Raw genomic sequence first — 27,584 nt, forward strand, 5'->3', positions numbered from 1 at the left:
ACTTCTCTCACTGAACTTGAAGTTCAAGCTTTCACATTTCTATTTCTTGTAATCTTTTCCTTTTCCTGCTCTTTTTCACATTCAATCTTTTTTATTTCTATATCTTTTTTCAATTCTTTTTCTCTTTTTCTTCCAGTTCAATTCTTTTCAGTTCCATTTCTTGTTCAAGTTCAAGCTTCTTCATTTGCACTGAAGTCTTACTACCTCGAGCTGTGAAAAACTAGTTTCAGGTATCCCTTCCTCCAACTTTAAATGCTGAGTAAGTACTATAACCATATCAGCCTTACAAAATTCCGCCTTTATTTCCACTTGCGCGTTATCTGCTACCTCTCTCAACTTTGTTTTAGGCAGAGGTTTCAAATACTCCACAGGTACATTTTCCACTCCCAGAAAAGCCTGAGCAATTGCCAAAGCCATTCTGCAGTCCAACCACTTTAAAATCCCGCAACAAAACACTTCTGAGTTCGATGTCCTTTTCGTACTTGTATCCCTTGGAGCGACAAACTCCAACCCAATCAAAGAATTTTAATAATCCCGCTAAGAGCCCCAGAATTTGTTATGATCACAGCAGATGTTAATTGGTGAGGAAACCAAATTCCAGAGGGTAACTTGGCTTCTGAGCCATTCCCTTTTTTTTTGCATTCTGAAAACGAGAAGAAAACGTACTGATCTCAGCAGCAAGAAGTCCAATAATGCCTTTGAGATTTGTTATGACATGGCAGATTGTGTGTGCCAGGCAGACCAAATCCATGAGGGAAACGTGGTTGCGCTATCGCAATGGTTTTGCAATTTGTAATTATTACGCGAGATGTGCACAGAATTCAGAAGTAATAAATCCACCAAGACTTTGAGATTTTAAAAAATTGAAATATTTATGAATATAAAATATTTCAAGCACACACATAAGACTACAATTACTACTATAATAACTCCTAAAATTCCTAATTAGCCTGAGCCCCAGTTACACTCCCTTTAAGGCAACTGTCCACAATAGATTTAGATTTAAAACAAACTCGGCAAGTTAACACAATACCCCAGACAGTGGAATTCCAAATGGCTTTTCTCCAGCTTCCAATTAGTTGGACAGCAGACTAATGCACAAATACTGGAGGCTTCATTAACTTTCATGGTGCCAATATTGCCAGTAACCTTTGGGAAAGATAAACACATTCCTTAGCCTTGCTTATCTGGCTAGTTGTAAACAGACTAAGACCCCATTTGAAATCCAAATATCCCTTCATTAACTAAAAATGCAAGTTCCCTTCACACCTTGCATGCTAAGCCAGCATCCATGTTTACTCATTAGCATATCAACCATCCAGCTTCTTTTGATTATTTAAGTTTGCAGTCTACTTGACTACAAATGTAATTAAAGCACATACAGACAGACCTAACTATACTTACCCCCATAAACCTACTTCACAATAAATCAGAAAATATTTTGCAATATTGTACTTTCATGACACCGCCATCTTTGTGGAAAAATGAACCTTCATAATTTAAAAAGATGGCAATATTTTCTTAACTCATCTTACACTATCTACTATACTTATTTATATACCCACACTATTACATTACCAGATGCATGCATTAACATAATATATTTAAAAAGGGTGGTAGAGAGAAAATGGAATGATAGACCAGTCAGCCTGACGTTGGTAGTGGGGAAAATTCTAGAGTCCTTCATAAAAGATTTAATAACTGAGCACTTGGAAAACAGTGGCAGAATCGGACAGAGTCAGCATGGATTTACGAAAGGGAAATCATGCTTGACAAATCTACTGGAATTTTTTGAGAATGTAACTAGTAGAGTAGATGAGGGGGAGCCAGTGGATGTAATTTATTTGGACTTTTAGAAGGCTTTCGACAAAGTCCCACATAAGAGATTGGCGTGTAAAATTAAAGTGCATGGGATTGGGGATAGTGTATTGAGATGGATTGAAAACTGGTTGGCAGACAGGAAACAAAAAGTAGGACTAAACGGGTCTTTTTCTGAATGGCAGGCAGTGACTAGTGGGGTACCGCAGGGATCGGTGCTGGGACCCCAGTTATTCACAAAACATATTAATGATTTAGCTGAGGGAACTAAATGTAATATCTCCAAATTTGCAGATTGCACAAAGCTGGGTGGGAGGGTGAGCTATGAGGATGCTTCAGTGTGATTTGAACAAGCTGAGTGAGTGGGCAAATGCATGGCAGATGCAGTATAGTGTGGATAAATGTGAGGTTATCCACTTTGGTAGCAAAAACAGGAAGTCAGATTATTTTCTGAATGGCTATAAATTGAGAGAGGGGAATGTGCAATGAGACCTGGGTGTCCTCTTACACCAGCCGCTGAAGGTAAGCATGCAGGTGCAGCAGGCGGTAAAGAAGGTAAATGGCATGTTGACCTTCATAGCGAGAGGATTCGAGTACAGGAACAGGGATGTCTTGCTGCAATTATACAGGGCCTTGGTGAGACCACACCTGGAATATTGTGTGCAGTTTTGGTCTCCTTATCTGAGGAAGGATGTTCTTGCTCTAGAGGGAGTGCAGCGAAGGTTTACCAGACTGATTCCTGGGATGGCAGGACTGACATATGAGGAGAGATTGAGTCAGTTAGGATTATATTCGCTGGAGTTCAGAAGAATGAGGGGGAATCTCATAGAAACCTATAAAATTCTAACAGGACTAGACAGGGTAGATGCAGGAAGGATGTCCCCGATGGTGGAGGAGTCCAGAACCAGGTGTCACAGTCTGAGGATATGGGGTAGACCATTTAGGACTGAGATGAGGAGAAATTTCTTCACCCAGAGAGTGGTGACCCTGTGGAATTCACTACCACAAAGTAGTTGAGGCCAACACATTGTATGCTTTCAAGAAGGAGTTAGAAATAGCTCTTGGGGTGAAAGGGATCAAAGGATATGGGGAGAAAGCAGGAGCAGGCTATTGAGTTGGATGATCAGCCATGATCATAATGAATGGCGGAGCAGGCTTCAAGGGCTGATTGGCCTACTCTTGCTCCTATTTTCTATGTTTCTATATATACACAAATCCTTTGTATCAACAGAGGTCTTTTCAGTCCAGTGTCCAAGTTTTAAATGTCCAATTTCTTTTGAGGTTTAAACTCTCGACAATGCACCTGCGATTAGATTTTCTCATCCAGCTACTTGTATAATTTGTAAATTAAATGGTTGCAGTAGTAAACTCCATTGGAACAGCCCTGCACTTCTGTCTCAAAATCTGTCCAGAAATTTTAAAGGGTTGTGGTCTGTATAAACAATTGTTTCTGATAAATTGTTTGCAACATAAACCTCAATGCTGGCATGCTAACATCAGACCCGGAGTCTCCTTTTTGATCGTTAAATATTTTCTCTGTTGTGCATTCAGCTTTTGTGAAAAATACCCTATCGGTTTTGCAATTCAAGTTTCTTTTTGAAGCAGTACAGTACCAATGCCTACATCACTTGCATCAACAGCCAACTTAAATTGCTTGGCATAATTGGGCACTGCCAAAACTGCTGTCATAGTCAATACAGTTTCTAAACTGTCAAATACCTTCTGACACTCCAGTGTCCATTGAAACAACTTGTTTTTTAATAGTTCAGTCAGTGGAGCAACCACTTGGCTAAAATTTGGTACAAATTTCCGGTAAAACCCACTCATGCCCAGAAATCTCAAAACTTCTCGTTTTGTTGTCAGCACAGAAAAATCCATGATGGCTTTGACTTTCACATCTCTCGGAGCCACCTTACCATGTCCAATGGTATGGCCGAGATATGTAACTTTCCCTTTTGTAAGTTCACTTTTAGCCATGCTCATCACTAAATTAGCTGCTTGCAGCCGGTTAAATAATTCTTCCAGATGTTGTAAATGCTGCTCCCATATTTGACTGAAAACTATCAAGTTGTCAATATAAACAGCATAATTGCTCAATCAGGCAATTACTTTGTTTGTCAGTCTTTGAAATCTTGCAGGTGCATTTTTCATACCAAATGGCATAACTTTAAACTGATATAGTCCATCTGGCATCACAAAAGCCCATATCGCCTTTGCTCTCTGATAAACTGTACTTGCCAAAATCCTCTCAGCAAGTCAATCTTTGTGATAAACTTTGATTGTCCCACTTTCTCAATGCAATTTTCCGACCGTGGCATAGGATAAAGTTATCACAAATACAGAAAGAAATTGAATTCATACTTCAAAATGACATCTAGTCTATTTGCATTAACTGGAGTTCACCTATTGTGATGGTACTGAAACCGGATGGAACACAAAGACTGTGTGTGGACTATAGAAAGGTGAATGGAGTGCTTTTGTCACTCCTGACTTGTGCCTTGTAGATGGTGGACAGGCTTTGGGAAGTCAGGAGGTGAGTTACTCGTCGCACGATTCATAGCCTCTGACCTACTCTTATAGCCACAGTATTTATATGGCTAGTCCAATTAAGTTTCTGGTCAATGGTAACCCCCAGGATGTTGATAGTTTCAGTGACGGTAATGCCATTGAACATCAAGGGGCGATGGTTGGATTCTCTCTTGTTGGAGATGGTCATTGCCTGACACTTTGTGTGGCACAAATGTTACTTGCCAATTGTCAGCCCCAGCCTGGATATTGTCCAGGTCTTGCTGCATTTGGATATGGACTGCTTCAGTGTCTGAGGAGTCGCGAATGGTGTTGAACATTGTGCATTCATCAGTGAACATCCCCACTTCTGACCTTATGATGGAAGGAAGGTCATTGATGAAGCAGCTGATGTTGATTGGGCCTGGGACACTAACCTGAGGAACTCCTGCAGTGATGTCCTGGAGCTGAGATGACTGACCCCCAACGACCACAAGCATCTTCCTTTGTGCTAGGTATGACTCCAACCAGTAGAGAGTTTTCCCCCTGATTCCCATTGACTCCAGTTTTGCCAGGGGTCTCTTATGTCACACTTGGTCAAATGCAGCCTTGATGTCAAGGCAGTGACCCTCACTTCACCTCCCTTCGGGAGTCCAGCTCTGTTTGAACCAAGGCTATACTGACGTCAGGAGCTGAGTGGCCTGGGCGTCGGTGAGCGAGTGCTGCTTGATAGCACTGTTGATGACCTCTTCGAGTACAATTCTGCTGCTGCTGATGGCCCACTGCGCCTCATGGATGCCCAGTCTTGAGTTGCTGGACCTGTTTGAAATCTGTCCCATTTAGCATGGTGGTAGTGCTACACAACAGATGGAGGGTGTTCTCAATGTGAAGCTGGGACTTAGTCTCCACAACGATTGTGCGGTGGTCACTCCTACCAATACAGTCATGGACAGCTGCATCTGCAGCAGGGAGTTTGGTGAGGATGAGGTCAAGTATATTTTTCTCTCTTCTTGGTTCCCACATCACCTGCCACAGACCCAGTCTAGCAGCCGTGTCCTTTAGGACTCGGCCAGCTCGGTCAGTAGTGGTGCTACTGAGCCAATCTTGGTGGTGTACCCCACGCAGGGTACGTTCTGCGCCCTTGTAACCCTCAGTGCTTCCTCCAAGTGGTGTTCAACATGAAGAAGCACTAATTCATCAGCTGAGGGAGGGCGGTACGTGGTAAGCAGCAGGCGGTTTCCTTGCCCATGTTTGACCTGATGCCATGAGACTTCATGGGTTCCAGAGCTGATGTTGATGCCTCCCAGGGCAACTCCCTCCCGACGTATACCACAGTGCCGCCACCTCTGGTGGTGGGACAGGACATACCCAGGGATGGTGATGGTGGTGTCCTGGGCATTATCTGTAAGTTATGATTCCGTAAAGGTGACTATGTCAGGCTGTTGCTTAACTAGTCTGTGAGACAGCTCTCCCAATTTTGGCAGTAGCCCCCAGATGTTAGTAAGGAGGACTTTGCAGGGTCGAGATTTCTGTTGTCGTTTCTGATGCTTTGGTTGATGCCTGGTGTTCCGTCCGGTTTCATTCATTTTTTGTGACTTTGTAGCGGTTTGATACAACTGAGGGGCTTGCTAAGCCATTTCAGAGGGCATTCAAGAGTCAACCACATTGCTGTGGGTCTGGAGTCACATGTAGGCCGGACCAGGTAAGGACAGCAGATTTCCTTCCCTAAAGGACTTTAGTGAACCAGATGGGTTTTTACAACAGTCAACAATGTTTTCATGGTCGTCATTAGACTTTTGACTCCAGATTTTTATTGAATTTAAATTCCACCACCTGCCATGGTGGGATTGGAACCCGGGTCCCCAGAGCATTACCCTGGGCCTCTGGATTACTAGTCCAGGGATAATGTCCTCCGTCTTCCTCCTTCTCCTCTCCCCCCTTGTACTCATAGCCTTAAGATTCACCAGCTCCAAAGCAATCAAGGAATTTCAAATATCCCGCAAAGACCCCCCACTTTATGACATGGCAGATGATGCATGCCAGACAGACCAAATCCTCAAGGGAAACTTGGTCGCACTGTCACAATGGTTCTACAATCTGTACTGATTATGAGAGGCATGCACTGAATTCAGAAGTAAGAAGTCCACCAAGACCTTTTACAGATTTTAAGAATTAAATTAAAATATTTATGATCAAAATAAAAGATTTCAAGCACGTACAGAAGACTGCAATTTCTACTATAATATAAACTTTCTAATTAGCCTGACCCCCAGTTATTCTCCCTTTAAGTCAACTGTCCGCAATACTTTTTAGATTTAAAATAAACTCAGCAAGTTAACACAATACACTGGACAGTGGAATTCCAAATGGCTTTTCTCCAGCTTCCATTTAGTTAGGCAGTAGACTTATGCACAAATGATGGAGGCTTCATTAAGGCTATTTCACACACTCCTGTTAGATCTTACATGGCCTTCTCTTTCTAACATGTTAATTCTATTGTTCCATATGCCTTTGAAACTGTATCTTCCTCATACATAACTTTCATGGTGCCAATATTGCCAGTAACTTTTGGGAAAGATAAACACATTCCTTAGCCTTGCTTATCTGGCTAGTTGTAAACAGACTAAGACCCTTTTGAAATCCAAATACCCCTTCCTTTATCTAAAAATGCAAATTCCCTTCACACCTTACATGCTAAGCCAGCATCCATGTTTACTCATCAGCATATCAAGCACCTTTTGATGATTTAAACTTGCAGTCTACTTGACTGCAAATGTAAATTAAATCACACACACACCCATAAACCTACATCACAATAAACCAGAAAAATATTATGAAAATTATTATACTTTCATGAAAATTTTAATAATTAAAAGTTTTATTAACAATAATAGAAAACTTCACACAAGATTACAGTTACACAGTTGAAATTAGTCTTACAAAACATTCTCTCAAAATACTTCCTACTTGGTCAGACCCACAAGTAAACAGCTTCCAGGCAACCCTCCCTTATAAATGTTTAACTATAAAAATACATTAATATTACCCAAGGCAAACTGCTGTAGCTTTAATAACGGCATACCTCGCAATCTCTTAAACTCTCTTCCACTCTGCTGTGCAAATCCAAGACTTCAGAACAACACTGCATTTTGCCGCCGAAGACCTTTTTGGCTTGAACGGATGGCTGATTCAAACTGCATCTTCTCCCAGCCTAGAGCTGTTTCCAGGAGATCTTCCTCACACAGCCGGCCACCAACAGCCAACCTCTGAGCTCTCCACAGTAACTCTAAAATACCTTTTATCCCCTTTCATCTTAGGTTCCATTGTTCTCACACTTGTTTGAAACTCAAATCCTTCTGAATATAAAATCTTTCATGTTTCTATTTTGTCTCTGCTTTCGGGTCGATAAAATGTAATATACCCTCTTCTTTACCCACGGAACTCTTGTATGATGCAAAAATGTTTCTTATCACCTTTGACTTCCCTTTGATAGTCAAACAATCTCTCAAATTATCTAAAAATGGAAATGTTAGATCCAACCTATTCACTTGACCTCAAACCCCCCCCCCATAATATCTCATTACAAATGCACAAACCTAATGCCTCCATCCTTTCATATCTTAAGCCTCCCAGACAACCTGTCTCTAGTAACCTTTTCCCAGCTTAATTAAATCATTTATGCACACATGCAATCAGCCTTCTTCACAGAATAGCACAACATTCCCCCCCCAAAAAAATATTTAAAAATCCATTCTCACAGCACTTAATAGATCATCTGTCTTTTAAATGTTATCCATGAAACTTAATAGAATATCCAAACCTTCATGTATCCAACTGACAGGCATCCAGTTCACAAAATACTTGCTGCTGATTTTACTTTTGTCAGGAAACAACAATGCTAAAGCTATATGTTGTTTTTTCTGCAGTAACACCGTGACCCCTGTCACAGATCCACTTTATTTTTCCACAGGTCATAAGGTTCGGATTCAGACAATAGTGGTGGGTAATACCTGCCTTCCGCCATTTTCACAAATTATAATCTTCTGTCTGAAAAATGTTTTCGTAGTTTCCAATTGCTCCTTTTAGGCAGCTATTCTCTACTACCACGTAAATTCATTCTGAAGCCAGATGGTGAAGTAGGAAACTCGGCACCAATCTTTTTGCTTTATTTACAGAATGCGGCTTTATATAGTCTGCCTCCTCCCTACCTAACAGCCAATGTTCCATAAGTCTGTCTTTATACTTTCTTAATTGATCAGGAAACTAGCGAAATAAACAAATCTTGTTAAAGGGATACTTATATATGATTGTAACTAAAACAGAAACTTATCAAATTAAAATGCCATTTTCTGGGTGATGATGCACTCCAGCCTCTCCAGTGCCAACTGCCTCTTTATACCCTTTTATACCCTTGGCACCAGATGGCCAAAGGTCAGGAATGTGGGGCTGAAATGCAACCAAAACTTGAACAGCCCTTTAAGCTATTGAAATAGGGGCTGTAATTTCTCTCATTCAACATATACATAGAATACGAACTTCTCAAGGCCACAAAAGGTACAAGTGGCCTGGGAGTTCATGAACCAACTTAACTAACGATTGCACGGGACCACTTTGGCAACACTCTCCATGCCAGATGGAAAAAGGAAGGACTCCTACGTAGAGAGCCCTCCACTTGGTGCCCCCTGCCATGTCCAGATGGCAGATGAGGGCAAGGAAGTGGAGGGCATGCAGTAGTAGACCAAACAGGAAACCCCTCCATGCAGAGTGGATTGACATGGAGGGAATTTCAGTAAGAATGCTAAGATTGTGGGGCTGAGGAAGTTTCTCTTTTTTTAAACTTCAATTAATAGAGTATAAACAAAATTAACTAATGAACCACCCCTTAAAGGGGAACTCTAAAACATAAATATCAAAGGAAACTTAAAATGTCATTGTGGGGAATTTAACACATGCCAACCCCTGCAGTGCCCTCTGGTCACGGAAGGCCTCGTACCGGTGGACACCACAGGGAGGGACACCTGGGCATGGATGTAACCACAGAAGTGAGGCAGACAATCGGGTTGAACAACCCCGTCAACGCCCACTGCCTGGAGCTGTCAATGGCCACCTTGGCCAGGCCCAGTAACAGGCTAACAAAGAGGCCTTCCAATCTGCCCTTTCCCTCTGCACCGGGTGGCCAAAGGTCTGGATTGTGGGGCTGAAGTGCAAACAACTTGAGGAAGAGTCCCCTCAAATCAAAAAGGGGCTGCAACACCGGAAAAGCTATAAAAATGTGGAATATAGGGTCCTTGGCCACAGAAAAGACAGGCGGCCTGGGAGTCCCTGAACTATCTTAACCTTTCATTGCATGGGACTGCAGGGTGCAACACCCTCCATGCCAAATCCTGATGGTAAAAGGCAGGACTCCCACAAAGAGAGCATCCCACCAGGGACCCCCACCACCTCTGGATGGTAGGTCGGAACGCCATGGCGTGTCCGGATGGTTGATAAGGGTGAGGCAGTGAAGGGTATGCAGCAGCAGCCCATACAGGAACACTCCGTGAAGAATAGGATGGTATGGAGGGAATTTCTGTGAGATGGCTCAGAGAATGGGGCTGAGGAACTCTCTCTTTATGCTCTTTTGAGTATAGCTACAGAGCTAATTAACTAACTAAATAAATTAACAGCTCCTTGAAGGGACATTGTACCAAAAACAAAACTTCAAAGAAAATTTCTTAAATAAAGTTAAAAGCAAGTTCCCGGGGGCTGATAATGAACTCCAGCCCCTGCAGCACCCACAGGTCGAGGAAGGCCTCATGAGTACTGGCGGGCGTCACGTGCTCCCTCTCCAGGGACATCTGCGCATGGAAGATTGACAGATTGTCAGGCCGAACGACCCCCTCAACTGCCTACTGTCTGAAGCTGTTAATGGCCACCTTAGCCAGGTCTAGGAGCAGGCTAACCAGGAGTTCCTCTATAATTTATCATATAATTACAATCAGTGCTCAAATAATGAACAGAGCTAGAGGATAAAGTTATAATTAAAATGTGAGGGCTAGATACAGAGAGTTTCCGTGAGTTACTACTTGTGAAAGGATCGAGAACGAGAGGGCACAGATTTAAAGTAACTGGCAAAAGAAACAAAGATGACACAAGAATAAATGTTTTTACGCAGCGAGTGGTTAAGGGCTGGAATGCACTGCCTGAGAGTTTGGTGGAGGCAAGTTCAATTGAGGCATTCAAAAGGGAATTGGACTGATCTGAAAAGGAGGAATCTGAAAGGTTACATGGAGAAGGTAGGGGAATGGCGGTTAGATGAATTGATTATTCGGAGAGCTGGTGCAGACACGATGGGCTGAATGGCCTCCTCCTGCTGTAACAATTGCCCTACCTGCCCCCATCCGTTCTGGGTGGCCAAAAATCAGGAGTGTGGGGGCTTAAGTGCAAGTAAAATTTGAGGAACAGCCTCCTCAAATAGTGGAAAGGGAGCTGCAACCTCAGAGAACCTATATATACGTGGAACATGGGCTCCTCAAGGCCACATAAAATACAGGGCAGCTTGGAGTCCGTGAACCATCTTAATCTTCTATTGCATGGGAGTGCTGCATGGAACACCCTCCACGCCAAATGCCCAATGGAAAAGGGGAGGACTCCCACGAACAGAGCCTCCCACCCAAGGTCCCCGCCACCTCTGGACAGCAGGAGGTGTGTCCTGACAGCCGATGAGAGCAGGGAAGTGGAGGGTGTGCAGCAGCAGCCCATACAGAAAACTCCTCCATGCAGAATGCAATGGTACGGAGAGAATTTCTGCAAAACCACTCAGATTATGGGACTGAGGAATCTGTATCTTCCACCTGTTTATCCATAACCATAACCGCTTATTCTACCAACTTGCCTGTGTCCTTTTGAAATTCTACAATATCCTCCTCACAATCCTTCCAAGTTTCGAATCCTGCTCTCCGCTTCCCTCCCCGACCCACTTTGGTGATTTGATACAAATACATTGGTCCACAGTCTTGTCGGTAATAGAAGATAAAAGAAGGGAAAACTAATGTTTCTACCCACTTGAAGTCTAATAATTCCACCCATCTGAAGTGACCTAAAATTTGCATTTTACTACAGATCATAAAAAGTGCTACAATTTTGCGGCCTCTCAAGCTGCAGTCACTTTGTTGGTATAATATGTACATGATTCCTTGTTTCAAAACTTTTTTACACCTCTGGGTCTTAACGCACGCTCATTCTTGATAGTACTGTCGAGAACACTTTCCATTATGTTGATGATGCTCGGGAGTAGAGGTGGTGGCACAGTGGTATTGTCACAGAATCACAGTGCAGAAGAGGCCCTTCAGCCCATCGAATCTGCACCAACACGTGAGAAACATCTGACCTACCTACCTAATCCCATTTAGCAGCACTTGGTCCATAGCCTTGAATGTTATGACGTGCCAAGTGCTCATCCAGGTACTTTTTAAGGGATGTGAAGCAGCCCACCTCCACTACCCTCCCAGGCAGTGCATTCTAGACCGTCACTACCCTCCCAGGCAGTGCATTCCAGACCGTCACCACCCTCTGGGTAAAAAAGTTTTTCATCACATTCCTCTTAAACCTCCTGCCCCTCACCTTGAACTTATGCCCCCTTCATGACGGACCCTTCAACATAGGGGAACAGCTGCTCCCTATCCACCCTGTCCATGCCCCTCATAATCTTGTACACCTCGATCAGGTCACCCCTCAGTCTTCTCTGCTCTAACGAAAACAACCCAAGTCTATCCAACCTCTCTTCATAACTTAAATGTTTCATCCCAGGCAACATCCTGGTGAATCTCCTCTGCAGCCCCTCCAGTGCAATCACATTCTTCCTATAATGTGGCGACCAGAACTGCACACAGTACTCTAGCTGTGGCCTCACCAAGGTTCTATACAACTCCCAACATGACCTCCCTACTTTTGTAATCTCTGCATCGATTGATAAAGGCAAGTGTCCCATATGCCTTTTTCACCGCCCCACTAACATGCCCCTCCGCCTTCAGAGATCTATAACACACACGCCAAGGTCCCTTTGTTCCTCAGAACTTCCTAGTGTCATGACGTTCATTGAATGCTTCCTTGTCATATTACTCCTTCCAAAGTGTATCACCTCTCACTTTTCAGGGTTAATTTTATCTGCCCATTTGACCATCCTGTCTATATCTCCCTGTAGCCCAAGACACTCAACCTCACTGTTAACCACCTAGCCAATCTTTGTGTCATCCGCAAACTTACTAATCCTACCCCCCACATAGTCATCCATATCGTTTATATAAATGACGAATAATAGGGGACCCAGCACAGATCCCTGTGGTACGCCACTGGACACTGGCTTCCAGTCACTAAAGCATCCTTCTGTCATCACCCTCTGTCTCCTACAACTAAGGTAATTTTTAATCCATCTTAATAAATTACCCTGTATCCCATGTGCATTTGCCTTCTTTATAAGTCTCCCATGTGGGACCTTGTCAAAGGCTTTGCTGAAATCCATATAAACTACATCAACTGCACTACCCACATCTACACACCTGGTCACCACCTCAAAAAATTCAATCAGATTTGGTGGCATGACCTCCCTCTGACAAAGCCATGCTGACTATCCCTGATCAAACCTTGCCTCTCCAAGTGGAGATAGATTCTCTCCTTCAGAATTTTCTCCAATAGTTTCCCTACCACTGACGTGAGACTCACTGGCCTGTAGTTCCCTGGCTTCTCTCTACAACCCTTCTTAGATAGTGGAACCACATTAGCTGTTCTCTAATCCTCTGGCACCTTCCCCATGGCCAGAGAGGAATTAAAAATTTGGGTCAGAGCCCCTGCAATCTCCTCCCTTGCCTCCCTCAGCAGTCTGGGACACATCATCTGAACCTGGAGATTTGTCCACTTTTAAGCCTGCCAACACCTCCAATATCTTGTCACTCCCTATATCAATTTGCTCAAGAACCTCGCAGTCTCTCTCCCCGAGTTCCATACCTTCATCCTCATTCTCTTGGGTGAAGACAGATGTGAAGTATTCGTTCAACACTCTACTGATGTCCTCTGGCTCCACCCATAGATCGTCCCCATGGTCCCTAATAGGCCCTACTCTTTAGATGGGGGCAAAATGCTGCAGATGCTGGAGGTCTGAAGCAAGGACGGAAATAGCTGGGAAGGCTCGGCGGGTCTGGCGCCATCTGTGGAGAGGAAGGCAGTTGATGTTTTGGGTCCATGTGACTCTTCATCAGAACTGGGCTCTACTCTTCCCTTGGTTATCCTCTTCTCATTGATATACTTATAGAATATCTTGGGATTTTCCCTACTTTTACCAGCCAGAGCTGTCTCATATCTCCTCTTTGCCCTCCGAATTGCTTTCTTAAGCTCCGCCATGCACTTTCTGTACTCCCCTAATGCCTCCGCTGATTTGCTCCCCCTGTACCTGCTAAAAGCCTCTCTTTTTCCTTCTCATCGTATCCTGAATATCTCTGGTCATCCATGGTTCTCTGGGCTTGTTACTCCATCCTATCACCCTAGAGGGAACATGTTGAGCCTGTACCCGCGTCCCTCCCCCAATTTCCTTTTTGAACGCCTCCCACTGCTCTTCTGTTGATTTCCCCACAAATAGCTGTTCCCAGTCTACTTTGGCCTGATCCTGCCTTATTTTACTAAAATCAGCTCTCTCCCAATCCAAAACATTTTTTTGCAACTTGTTTATTTCTTTGTCCATAACAAGCTTAAATTGTGGTCGCTATCACTAATATGCTCCCCCACCACCACCTCAGCCACCTGTCCAGCTTCATTCCCCAGAATTAAATCCAGCACTGCACCATCCCTTGTTGGACCCTATCTTTAACATCACCATCAACACCTCCTTTAGCCAGTACCACCACCATTAACACCTCTTTGACCTTTTGTTTATGACATCTTTGGCAATCTCTCCTTTGCCTCCACCTATCACTGGCCATCTATCCAGCTTCACCTGTCCCACCCCCCTTAAGCAGTATATATTTCACCATATTTTTACTTCTCTTTAGCTCTGGGGAAGAGTCACGTGGACTCGAAGCGTTGGCTGTCTTTCTCTCCACGGATGCCATCGGACCCGCTGAGTTTTTCCAGCGTTTTTTGTTTTTGTTTCAGATTTCCAGCATCTGCAGTATTTTGCCTTTATCATGGGTGTCCAGTTTGGAGCTTCTAGATCTGTTCTGCATCTATCCCATTTAACATGTTTGTAGTCCACATAGCATGATGAAAGGTGTCCTCACTGTGAAGATGGGCTTTGTCTCCACATGGACTGTGTGGTGGTCACTCCTACCTATATGCATATATCTGCATCTTGAATAAGCTCAAAAGGTTTTGCTGCTGCTCCTAGTCTGTTCTTAGTTAATGCTCAATACTTGGATGGAATCAACTTGGATCGAATTCAGTATGTTGTTTTGTAAATAAAAATAAGGTTGGCTTGGTTTTAAAGAATACTGTACATTGGCACAGGCCAGAAAAGTAGCTTCTTAAAATTAATTGTGTACCCACATGGGAACCCTGAAAATAATTGAAACTATGGCAGGACAGTTGGACATATAGGCCCAAATGTTTTGGTCTCTGGATCATCAGAGACTGGGGGCAGGATTTTTACCTTGTCGGGCAGGCATGGCGGGTGGGAAGCTGCCTGTGATCGGACCCTGACATCAATTTCACACTTGCTGTCCAATTATCGGGAACATAGTTACAGAATAAGGAGGCACTCATTTAAAACTGAGATGCAAAAGAATTTCTTCTCTCAGAGGGTAGTGAACGTTTGGAATTCTCTACCCTTGAGAGTTGTGGAGGCTAGATTCACTGAAGGTATTTAAAGAGGAGCTAGATAGATCTTTGAAATATCAGGGAGTTGAGGGTTATGAGGAGCTGGCACAAAAGAGGAGTTGAGGCCTGGGGCAGATCAGTCATGATCTTATTGAATGGTAGGGTGGGTTTGAGGGGCCAAATGGCCTACTCCTGCTCCTACTTCTTATGTTCTTGTGTAAAACAAATCTGCTGTTTCTCTTCTTCCTTGTGTGTGTTTGTGGGAGGGACCTGCCTCTCTGGGCCCCTGTTGCTAGGCAACAGTGAAATCCTTCTAAAACAAAAACAAAAATACCTGGAAAAACTCAGCAGGTCTGGCAGCATCTGCGGAGAGGAGCACAGTTAACATTTCAAGTCTGTATGACCCAGAGGTCATTTGGACTCGAAACGTTAACTGTGCTCCCTCTTCGCAGATGCTACCAGACCTGCTGAGTTTTTCCAGGTATTTTTGTTTTTGTTTTGGATTCCCAGCATCCGCAGTTTTTTGCTTTTATCTTAGTGCAATCCTTCTATCCTTGTATGTTTACTTTCTCTTTAGGGGTCGTGAAAGTCCTCATTCGAAATGCAAGCACCTTTCTAAAGTGAAACTAAAGCTCCATTTGACCTTTCTTAACACACAGATACAGAAATACAAATCAAACTTTAAAGTTTAACGCTAAATCTCATTCCTAACACCCACAAAGACCAATATAATTTACTTAAACTATCTCCATTTGAAAACACCTTTCCCTTTGGAGGAAAGAAAGTTTCACACGGTAAAGGTTTCTTTACAATGGCCTTACATACGCCTCACACAAACTTAACATCATAAACCTCTAACAATAGCTGATTACATACTATACATACTATACAGATAAATTTTCCATTTTGTTTCACAATTAGACACTTTATCGTATACTTAACATAATTGTACTTAAAGTCAATCAATGTAAGATTAGCAGAATTTGCACGCCATACTATTATCATAACTCAACCTTTATATTTCTTTTTCCTCTTATTCCCATCTTACTAACTCAGCAAAAATTGTTTCATTTAAGTCTATAGCCCAATCGTCCTTTTCGTTCATTGCAGGTGTAATTCCATTCTCAAGTTCATATTCCGAACTCAAATGTGGTAAATTCTCATTTTGATTTAACAAAGTCAGAATGGCACTTTTGTGCGTTATCATCTCATTTCTTCTCTGGTCAAAATCTCTTCTTGCCGATTCAAGGATGTTACTGAGACGCTTATGTTCATACAAAAGTATCGTACTCCTGCTTGGTTTGATTTTTAAACTTTATTTATGATATTGTTGTTTCTCCAGATCCCATTTCGAACAGATATTTTTTACTTCTTTTTGAGCAGTGTCAATTATATTCTCGTTGTGGAGTTTCATAGTTCGTTCCAAACCTTCAATTCTTTTATATAGTCCACGAACTATATCAATCCGTTCCTTTCCAGGTTTTGAATGATCTTTTGCAAACTGTCCATTTGCTTGGATTCCAACTGCCGTATTTAGTGCATTAGCACCAGCAAGCACTTATAAATCAGTGTCTGGTAATTGACTTCTCCAGACCATTTTGTGATTTCAGTCCTTTTTGTTGGCAATTCTTGATTCCCAATTCTGCATGCACATTAGCTGTTTTCATATTGTCAATTACTGAGGTTGACACATCAGTAATTTTAGTTGGGTTAGTTTCTGCTCAACTGGACAATTCAGCAAAGAGTTTTTATTCACAGGAACAATTTTGGAACTTGACACTCCAGATCACACATCTCTTTCCTTTCATCCAGTTTACTTCAAAGTTCGAGAATTTCGTTGCTGTTTTCCCGACGAAATTCTAAGTTCGTTAGTTTTGGTTTTTAATTCTGCATTCAACCAATTATTCTGATTTATCAACAATTCCTTTTCTTGTTCAAGGCATTTTCCCTGATATTTCATAGTAATTACTGATGCTTGAAGTTCATCAAATTTTAAGTGAAGATCGACCTTTGCTAAGTTTGCTACTACAAGTTTATCATTTAGACATTTCAATTCCCCAGTCAAGTGTTCTACTTTCTGCAACTGATTCTCAATTGTTCTCACTAATTCTCTTCTCTAATTAACAGACTCCTCTTTCACATATGAAAGTTTCTACATTAGTCAGGTTTTCCTTCAATTGCTTGTTATCTGCAATAAGTATTTCATTTTTGGCCATAGTTTTATGAAGTTTGTTAAGATAAACCTGCTACAATACAGTCGTTACCACATTACTGACTCCACTATACAAATCATTACCCAGAATAAAATCCACCCCTTCAAAAGGTGATTTAGGAATGATTCCCACCATAACAATTCCATTTACAAAGTGATTTTGTAAGTTAACTTCACACAAAGAAACAAATTCCATTAATATCCCTCATTAATAGTTTTGTAAAGGAAAAAGTATCTGGAATACAAATTGTATCATTAGCCACCATCAATGATCTGCCCATGTATCTCTCAAAATTTTAATCTGCTTACTTATTTTGTTGAAGGAGTCAGGGGACACTTCTCCCTTCGAAACAAAACATCCAGACCCTCTGTTAGCCTGACCTCCTTCATCAGGATCATAGAAAAATTCTCTGGACCATCCTGAACCATATACCCCTTTCCTGTATGTTCTGAGGGAACACGTTTCACCTGTACCACTGCTACAGTTTTAACAATCATTTCCTTTTCTGACACAACCTTTCCTGAGGATTCCTTAGATGTTCCTACTACTGCAATAGGTCGACCATTAAATCTCTAGAAATCTGCCCTAAGAAGTCCCACCTTGTTACAATTAAAACACTTGGGCTTTCGAATGTCACTTCCACCTTCAGCACCTTCCTTTCTCATCGGAGGAGAAATTTCCTGAGAACTCTCACCAGCACTTTCTTCCCTGGTTACTTGCCTTCCTTTCACCTTCCCATCTTCTATCCTTCTTAGGTTTATGGGGATTATGGAAAAAGAGTTTAGATTTATGGACCAGTTCGTAATCGTCAGCCATCTCTGCTGTCTGGCTGTTTTAACCTTCTGGCCTTCAACATGGGTTCTAACTACAAGAGGAAGTGAATCTTTAAAGTCTTCCAAGAGAGTTATTTCTCTAAGAGCTTCATATGTTGTCTCTACCTTTAATGCTCTTACCCAACGGTCAAAATTACTTTGCTTTACTCTTTCAAGTTCAATATAGGTCATCCCAGGCTGTTTCCTTACTTTCAGAAATTTCTCCCTGTATGCCTCAGGGACTAACTCATATGCACTCAGAATAGCCTTTTTACTGCATCATAATCTACCGATACCTCCTCTGGGAGTGAAGCATAAACCTCATGAGCTCTACCTACCAACCTACTCTGTAAGAGTCCAGATTTCTTTTGGCCACTTCATTTGCTTAGCCACCTTTTCAAACAAAATAAAGAATGCTTCTGCATCCCTTTCCTCAAGCAGAGCTTGTACAAATTTAAACATCTCCCCACTGGGTTCTGATCTGGAAATAAGTCCTTCCTCCCCTACTGGTGTCTCTTTTTTAATTGTCAGCATTCAAGCTGGAATTTTCTCTCTCTCTTTTTCTCTTTCCTCCTTTTCTAACCTTGTCATTTCTAATTCCCTTTCCTGTTTTCTTTCTCTCTCCTGCATTTCTGCCTGTTCCCTTTGAAATGCTCTTTCCTTTTCTTTTTCTGCTGTCTCTAGCTCAAGTTTTTTAATTTGCAACTGAATTTGAGCCCATTCCAATAACCCCCCCTGGAGAACTCCAGAGAGTGGTGAATCTATGGAATTCATTGCCACAGAAGGCTGTGGAGGCCAGGTCATTGAGTGTATTTAAAACCGAGATAGTAGGTTCTTGATTGGTAAGGGGATCAAAAGGTTACGGGGAGAAGGCGGGAGAATGGGGTTGAGAAACTTATCAGCCATGATTGAATGGCGGAGCAGACTCGATGGGCCGAATGGCCTAATTTCTGTTCCGATGTCTTATGGTCTTAACTCGGTCTCTCAGGTATTCCTTCCAATTTCAAATGCTGTGCTATATCTTCAATTATGTCTGATTTCCTCACCCCTTCGGGTAATTTTAACTCCAACTTATCTGCCAATTCCATTAGCCTTCTCTTGGTTAATTTCTGTAAACCAGTCAGAGTTACATTTTCCATCTGTAAAAGTCTTAGCAACCTCCAATGCCATTTCAAATTCCAACCTGTATTGTACCTCACAGCAACTCCAATTCTTATGTCCAGTACCTCTTTACCTCCAAGTACTTGTTAAAAGGATTCACAGATCCCACCAATGTTCAAGGATTTCCAGTTCCAGACCAATTATGATTCCACATCCAATCACTCACTCCGCATTTCAAATCCCGCAAGAGCCCCCATTTTGTTACGATCCCAGCTAAGGTTACCCCCTGGACAAGTCTGATCCCAGAGTGGAACACAGCTTGATAGATCCTAACTTTTATTTGTTTGTTTAGATACATGGAGAGTAGCTACTGAACAGAGGCACAAGACTCAGTTGATGAATTTTTAACAAAATAATAAAACATTTATTCAACAATAAAAGATGAACAGTACTCCTTCACTCACAACTATACTTTTACAGATGTTTTCAGATTTGTAAGGATAACATAAGTTACAAAAACTATCTTATACTCTAATGTACACAGTCCATGTAAACGTATGGCATCCTGTGGTCAGACACACCACACTCTTAAACCAAGTGACAGATGTCACCTCAAACTGATGCTGTGGATCTCTCCGCAATTGCCTCCAGACACTTATCACACCGTGAGCCAAACAGTCGCATTGAATTCCGTCCTTCACACGAGGGTTTCCAATCTCCACTCTCCAAGACCTCACCTTGGATTCTTCTCCCAAACCAATGCTCAGATGCCTTCCATACACTCTGTCTCTCTGACTCAGCCATCAACAGTACACCACTGCTTCACATGCCCATAGCAAAGATTACAGACCTTCAGCTGTCTCTCTGGACCTTTTTGCCTCTTGTAAGCTGTTCTCACTTTAAATCTGCTTTCTGCTGCTTTTGTCTCTTTAAATCTGAAGCTTGGAGCCTTTCTCTCTGCCCTTTACTCTGAACTTCACTTAAAAGGATCTTTTCCCAGGTTCCTGTCCTTCCTTTGACTAGAAGGTCTTCTTTGGACTTTCTCTTCTTCCGCTCCCCTGGATTTGTGGGGTTTTCCTTAGCATTGGACTTGCTGTCTGTCCTCTTTTAGGCTGCTTCTGCTTCCCAGCTGTCTTCAAACCAACTGAACTCAAACAGCTTCCAAAACTTGCTGTTTCTCTTCTTGTGTGTGTGTGTGTGTGTGTGTGTGTGTGTGTGTGAGGGGCCTGCCTCTCTGGGCCCCTGTTGCTAGGCAACAGTGCAATCCTTCTACTCTTGTATGTTTACTTTCTCTTTAGGGGTTGTAAAACTCATTCAAAATGCAAGCGCCTTTCTAAAGTGAAACTAAAACGCCAACTTAATGCACAGATACAGAAATACAAATCAAACTTTAAAGTTTAACGTTAAATCTCATTCCTAACACCCATAAATACCAATATAACTTAATTAAACTATCTCTATTTCCTAATACTTGATAGTTACCTAGGAAACGTTAAGCAAATTAAAATCTCATCTAACACTTGGGTGACTACCCCATCACCTGCCAACCCAACCAACTCCAGACCACCTGAACGCTCACCCCCTTGACTACCCACCCACTGGACTGACAACTCTCCCAGAGCACCCCACTACTTCACCCGACCTGATCACCCAACCCGACTAATTCCCCGATCACCCGACTAACCCCACCAAGCCAACTAACCACTCACCCACTGCCCAACTCGTTCATCTGTCCATTCGCTCATTCATCCACTCACCCATTCACTGACCTACACTCATTCATTAAAAAAACTGGACCTTTAAATACTTACCAGAATACAGCAACTAGTGCTGTAAAAAAAGGAGGGGGGGGCATGCCCTCTCTTCCTCCAAACCTACTGTGATCCACTGGGGTTCCCTGGTAGATGGGTAGATGCTGTGCTGCCCATTTCTCTGACAGGGCAGTAGTGTCGGGTTAGGAAAATCTTCATGGGCAGCAGCAACACGCCCACCATTGCCACTGACTGGACGATTCAGGCCATTTTGTATTTCTGTCCATCTATGATGTGATGGGTGAGGGAGGAGGTCCAGGGATAGCTAGGCTCAATAGATGAGGGAGGTGGTTGGGAATACTGGGGCCAGATGGAAACCTTGAGCCCCATAAACCTGTTCTGCCATTCAGTTAAATCTTGATTGATCTGTGTCTAAAGTCCATTTCAACCCTTGTTTCTATAACCCTGAATATCCTTGCCTAACAAAAATATATCACTCAGTTTTTACATTTTTCAAAATTCAAAGCCTTGATAGTTTTTTGTGGGAGAGAGTTCCAGATTTCCACTACACTTTATGTGAAGAAGTGTTTCCTGACATCATCCCTGAAGGACCTAGCTAGTTCTAATTTTAAGGATATACCCCTTTGTTCTGGACTTCCACGAGAGATGATTTCTCTGTATCTACACTGTCAGATTATTTAATCATCTTAACATTTCAATTAGATCACCCCTTAATCATCTTTATCTTCATCATTCAAGGGAATGCAGGCCCTCATCTATGCAGCCTGGTGACTTGCATCCTAGATTTTATAAGATGTGACTGCAGAGATCGTAAATGGTTTTGATCTTCTAGAATTCTGGAAAAGTCCATGTGGATTGGAAACTAGCAAGCGTAATTCTATTATTCAAGAAAGAAGGGAGAGGAAAAAATGGGGAACTTTAGGCAGTTAGGTGATGATAGGGAACATGATAGGAATTATTATTATTAAACTGATGTAGGGCACTTAGAAAATTTGCTTAACATTTCATTGTTTGCTATGTATCACGCAAACTCGCAAATGGGCCAAAGGCTGGCGTTCATTCTTGGGATGTGGGCGTCGTTTCACGCCACTACTTTTTAAAATTCATTCATGGGATGTAGGCATTACTGGCTGGGCCAGTATTTATTGCCCATCCCTAATTTCCCTTGAGAAGGTGGTGGTGAGCTACCTTCTGGAACCGCTGTAGTATATGTGGTGTAGGTACACCCACAGTGCTGTTAGGGAGAGAGTTCCAGGATTTTGATCACAATGCAGTGGTGACACAAATGGGATTTTCGCCAATAAGATGCTGCCATTATTCCAAAAGACATTCTGCCTACCACACAATTAGCAACATTGTATATGAATTTCAGTGCCAGTTTGATGCCAGGGACATAGGCCAAATGTCCCAATGATTGGCTGAGTGAATCAACCAGCATGTTTCCCTGGCTGTTCATAATAGGCAGAGAATAGCCAGAGTATAGACCATACATAACCAGCCCACACTTGCAAAACCCAAAGCAAAACATCTACTGTTAGATGTGATTCTGTGATTGGGCAGCACTTGCTGAACAATCCTGAGTGCACTAATAGCTACACTAACAAACAATTTAAGATTATCAGTTGAGCTCATAATGTGGCTCATTTATGCCTGGTAGAAGCGACATACATTCATACGGAGGGAGTTGTTCTCTGCAAACAGAAGGAATATGTTCAAGCCTTGTGCCTTTTTTGAATTATCGGGAGCTTGAGGAGCACATAGTCCCCATTGCTTTCTCCGTGACAATGCCTCGGCCAATCAGCGTTGACTTGCCAACCAATTAGCACCCTTTTCTCCTGTGTTTATACATTGAGATTGTTTGAAATCTGACGTTATTATGTTTGTCTTGATGAGTGTAAGACAAAAAGCTTCGGCAAGATATCTCTCTCTTCAGCAATATTCAAGTTTTGTATTACTAAGCGACTTTTTTATACCCAAGTTACAACGGGGAACTTTAATTACCTGAATATAGAATGGGATAGAAGTAGTATAAAGGGCAGAGAGGGCAAGAGTTCCTTCGGTGTGTTCAGAAGAATTTTCTACAGCAGTATGTCTCTAGTCCAAGGAGAAAAGAGGCACTGCCAGACCTGGTTCTTAGGAATGAGGTGGGCCAAGTGGATCAAGTGTCAGTAGATGAAAAATTAGAAGATAATTATCATTGTATCATAAAGTTTAGGCTGACCATGGAAAAGAACAAAGAACAATCTAGAGTAAGAATTAAGTGGACAGAGTAGATAGGGAGAAGCTGTTCCCGTTCGTAAAAGGATCAAGAACGAGAGGGCACAGATTTAAAGTGATTTGCAAAAGAAGCAAATGTGACGTGAGAAAAAACTTTTTCACACAGCGAGTAGTTAGGGAATGCACTGCTTGGAAGTGTGGTGGAGGCAGGTTCAATGGAGGCATTCAAGAAGGGATTAGATGATTATTTGAATAGAAACAATGTGCAAGGGTACGGGGAAAAGTCAGGGCAATGGTAGTAGGTCATAATGCTTATTTGGAGAGTCGGTGCAGACACGATGGGCCGAATGGCCTCCTTCTGTGCCGTTAAAATTCTGTGAATGGACGACCTTCAAAGAAGAGAGAGGTTGGACTCAGTCAAGGTACATTCCCTTGAAAGGGAAAGGTAGGGTAAACAAACCCACAGCTGCTTGGATGACAAAAGAGATAGAAATTAAGATAAAGAAGAAAACGTGTGCTTACGACAGATGTCAGGTAGAAAATACAATTGAGAACCAGGCTGAATACTGAAGATTTAGAAGGGAGTTGAAAGAGATAATAAGAGTATCGGAGAGGGAGTATGAAAAGAGACTGGCAGATAACATTAAGGCGAATCGCAAAGTCTTCTATAAGTATATAAATGGTAAAAGGAGGAGTGGAGCCGATTAGGGACCAAAAAGGGGATTTACACATAGAGACAGGGGGCACAGCTGAGGTATTAAATAAATACTTTGCATCTGTCTTTATTAGGGAAGAAGGTGCTACCCAGACCATGGTGAAAGAGAAGGAAATTCAGACAGCAGAAGGGTTTAAAATTGAAATGGAGGAGTATTGGAAAGGCTGTCTGAAATTAAGGTTGTTATGGCACCGGGACTGGATGAGATGCATCCAAGGGTACAAAGGAAAGTGAGAGTGGAAATTGCGGAGGCACTAGTCATAATTTTTCAGTCTCCCTTAGACTCAGGAGTGGTGCCAGAGTAGTGGAGAATTGTAAATGTTACACACTTGTTCAAAAAAGGTGTGTAAAGATAAGCCCAGTAATTACAGGCCAGTCAGTTTAACTTTGGTGGTGAGGAAACTTCTGGAAACAATAACTTGGGACAAAATTAATAGCCACATGGACAAATGCGTGTTAATTAAGGAAAGCCAGGATGGATTTCTTTAGGGAAAATCATATTTAAGTAATTTACCGGAGTTTTTTGAAGAGGTAACAGAGATGGTTGGTGACAGCAATGCTGTTGATGTGGTGTGCATGGACTTCCAAAAGGCATTTGATATAGAGCCACACAATGGAATTGTGAGCAAAGTTATAGCTCATGGAATAAAAGGGAGAATAGCAACATGGATACAAAATTGGCTGAGTGACAGGAAACAGCGAGTAGTGGTTAATAGATGTTTTTTGTGCTGGAGAAAGGTCAGTGTTGGGACCCTTGCTTTTCCTGATGTTTATTAATGACCTAGATCTTGGTGTAGAGGGCACAATTTCAAAGTTTATGAATGATGCAAAAGTCAGAAGTATTGCGAACTGTGAGGAGGATTGTGTGGAACTTCAAAAGGACGTGGGCAAGTTGGTGGAATAAGCGGACAGGAAGCAGATGAAGTTCAATGCAGAGAAATGTGAAGTGACTCATTTTGGTAGGAAGAACATGGAGAGACAATATAAAATAAAGGGTACAATTCTAAAGGGGGAGCAGGAGCATAGGGACCTGGGTGTAAATGCGCACAAGTCATTGAAGGTAGCGGGACAAGTTGAGAGAGCAGTTAATAAAGTACGCACTATCCTGAGCTTTATTAATAGGGGCATAGAGTAGAAGAGCAAGGAGGTTATGTTGAACTTGTATAGGACACTAGTTTGGCCACAGCCTATTGTGTCCAGTTCCAGGAAGGATATGAAGACATTGGAGAGAGTGCAGAAAAGATTCATGAGAATGTTTCCAGGGATGAGAAACTTCAGTTATGAAGACAGATTTGAGAAATTAGGACAGTTTCCCCTGGAGAAAAGAAGACTTGAGGAGATTTGATAGAAGTATTCAAAATTTTTTAATTCTTTCGCAGGACGTGGGCATTGCTGGCTAGGCCAGCATTTTTATTGCCCATCCCTAGTTGAAAAGGTGGTGGTGAGCTGCCTTCTTGAACCGCTGTAGGTACACCCACAGTGTTGTTAGGAAGGGAGTTCCAGGATTTTGGTCCAGCCACAGTGAAGGAACGGCGATATATTTCCAAGTCAGGATGGTGAGTGGCTTGGTGGGGAGCTTATAGGAGGTGGTGTTCCCATGCATATGCTGCCCTTGTCTTAGGTAGTAGAGGTCACGGGTTTGGAAGGTGCTGTCGAAGGAGCCTTGGTAATTACTGCTGTGCATCTTGTAGATGGTACTGTGCTGCCACTGTGCGTCAGTGGTGGAGGGAGTGGACGTTGGGGGTAATGGATAGGATGCCAATCAAGCGGACTGCTTTGTCCTGGATGGTGTTGAGCTTCTTGAGTGTTGATGGAGTTGCACTCATCCAGGCAAGTTGGGAGTATTCCATCACACTCCTGACTTGTGCCTTGTAGATGACGGGCAGGCTTTGGGGAGTCGGGAGGTGATTTCCCAGCCTCTGACCTGCTCTTGTAGCCACAATATTTATATAGCTGTTCGAGTTCAGTTTCTGCTAAATGGTAACCTCAGGAATTGATAGTGGGGGGATTCAGTGATCATAATGACATTGAAAATCAAGGGGAGATGGTTAGATTCTGTTTTGTTGGACATGGTCATTGCCTGGCACTTGTATGGCATGAATGTTACCTGCCACTTATCAGCCCAATCATGAGCGGTCTGGACAGAGTAGGTAGGGAGAAACCATTCCCACTCATGGAGGGATTGAGAACGAGAGAGCATAGATTTAAGGTACTTGGGAAAAGAAGCAAAAGTGATTTGAGAAAATCTTTTCCATGCAGTGAGTGGTTAAGTTCTGGAATGTACTGCTTGAGATTGTGGTGAAAGCAGGTCCAGTTAAAGCATTCAAAAGCAAATTAGACTGTTATCTGAAAAGGAACAATATGCAGCATTATGGGGAGAAGGCGGGAGAATGGCACTCATTAAATTGCTCATTCGGAGAGCCAATGCTGACATGATGGGCCAAATGGCCGCCTCCTACGCCATAACAATTCTGCGATTCTGTGAATTACTGACAATACAAAGCTGTGAGGAGCATGAAAAGAGGTTGGAAAGGGATGTAAAGCATTTAGGTGATTAGACTAGAAGGTGGAAGATGCAGTATAATGGGGAAGAATGGAAAAAAAGAATATTTTTTAGAAGGTGAGGACTAGTATCTCATTGAAAAGTGTAAAATTCTGATAGGGCTGGACAGGCTGGATGCAGGGATGATATTTCCTCAGGCTGGGGCATCTAGAACAAGGGGTCACAGTCTCAGGATACGGGGTAAGTCATTTAGGACTGAGATGAGGAGAAACTTCTTCACTCCAGAGAGTGTTGAACCTTTGGAATTCTCTACCGCAGAGGCTGTGGAGGCCAAGTCAGTGAATATATTGAAGAAGGAAATAGATAGATTTCTCGACTCTAAAGGCATCGAGGGGTATGTGGAGAGAGCGGGAGCATGGCATTGAGATAGAGGATCAGCCATGATCATATTGAATGGTGGAGCAGGCTCGAAGGGCTGAGTGACCCACTCCTGCTTCTATTTTCTGTTTCTAGTAAATGTTGAAAGTCAAAGGGATTTGGAGATCCTTGTACATGAATCACAAAGCTATCACGCAGGTACAGAAGGAATTAGGAAGGCAAATATATGTTAGCCATTATTGCAATGGGGCGAAAGGACTTTCCTATGAGGAGAGATTGAGCAGAATGGGCCTACATTCTTTGGAGTTTGGATGAGAGCTTGATACTGCAACAAAAAAACATGTATTTATTTGGCACCTTAAACATCCCAAAGTGCTTCATAGGAGCATTATAATGCAAAAATTGACATTGAGTCAAATTAGAGGGTATTAAGGCAAGTGAATGAAAGCTTGATTAAAGAAACATCATCAAGGATAAGAGAGGTGGAGAGATTTCAGGAGGGAATCCCAGTTCTTAGGTCCTTGGCAGTTGAAGGTACTTCCGCCATTGGTGGATCTATTGCAAGACAAATAGCTTTGACAAATTGTCTCTTTTCAGCATACTCAAATTTAGAAAATACTCAGATCTATATTTGTGGGTCCAAAGTGAATGACCTCACCACATTGAACTCCACTTCCCACAGTTTTGCTCTATAGTAAGTAATAGAAAGTTCTGAAGGAAGGTCCTTGACCTGAAACATTAACTCCGTTTCTCTCTCCACAGATGCTG

The 27,584-nt window shown here is 42.5% G+C and overlaps 1 protein-coding gene across 1 annotated transcript in view; it reads left to right on the plus strand.

Annotated features, from left to right (window-relative positions):
- The window catches only part of LOC144684024 (glypican-6-like), a 245,264-nt gene that overhangs the window by 104,633 nt on the left and 113,047 nt on the right, over positions 1-27,584 (plus strand). The gene's annotated exons all lie outside the window — the stretch shown is intronic.

This window comes from Cetorhinus maximus, chromosome 8 (assembly GCF_964194155.1).
Source record: "Cetorhinus maximus chromosome 8, sCetMax3.hap1.1, whole genome shotgun sequence".
NCBI classification, from domain to species: domain Eukaryota; kingdom Metazoa; phylum Chordata; class Chondrichthyes; order Lamniformes; family Cetorhinidae; genus Cetorhinus; species Cetorhinus maximus.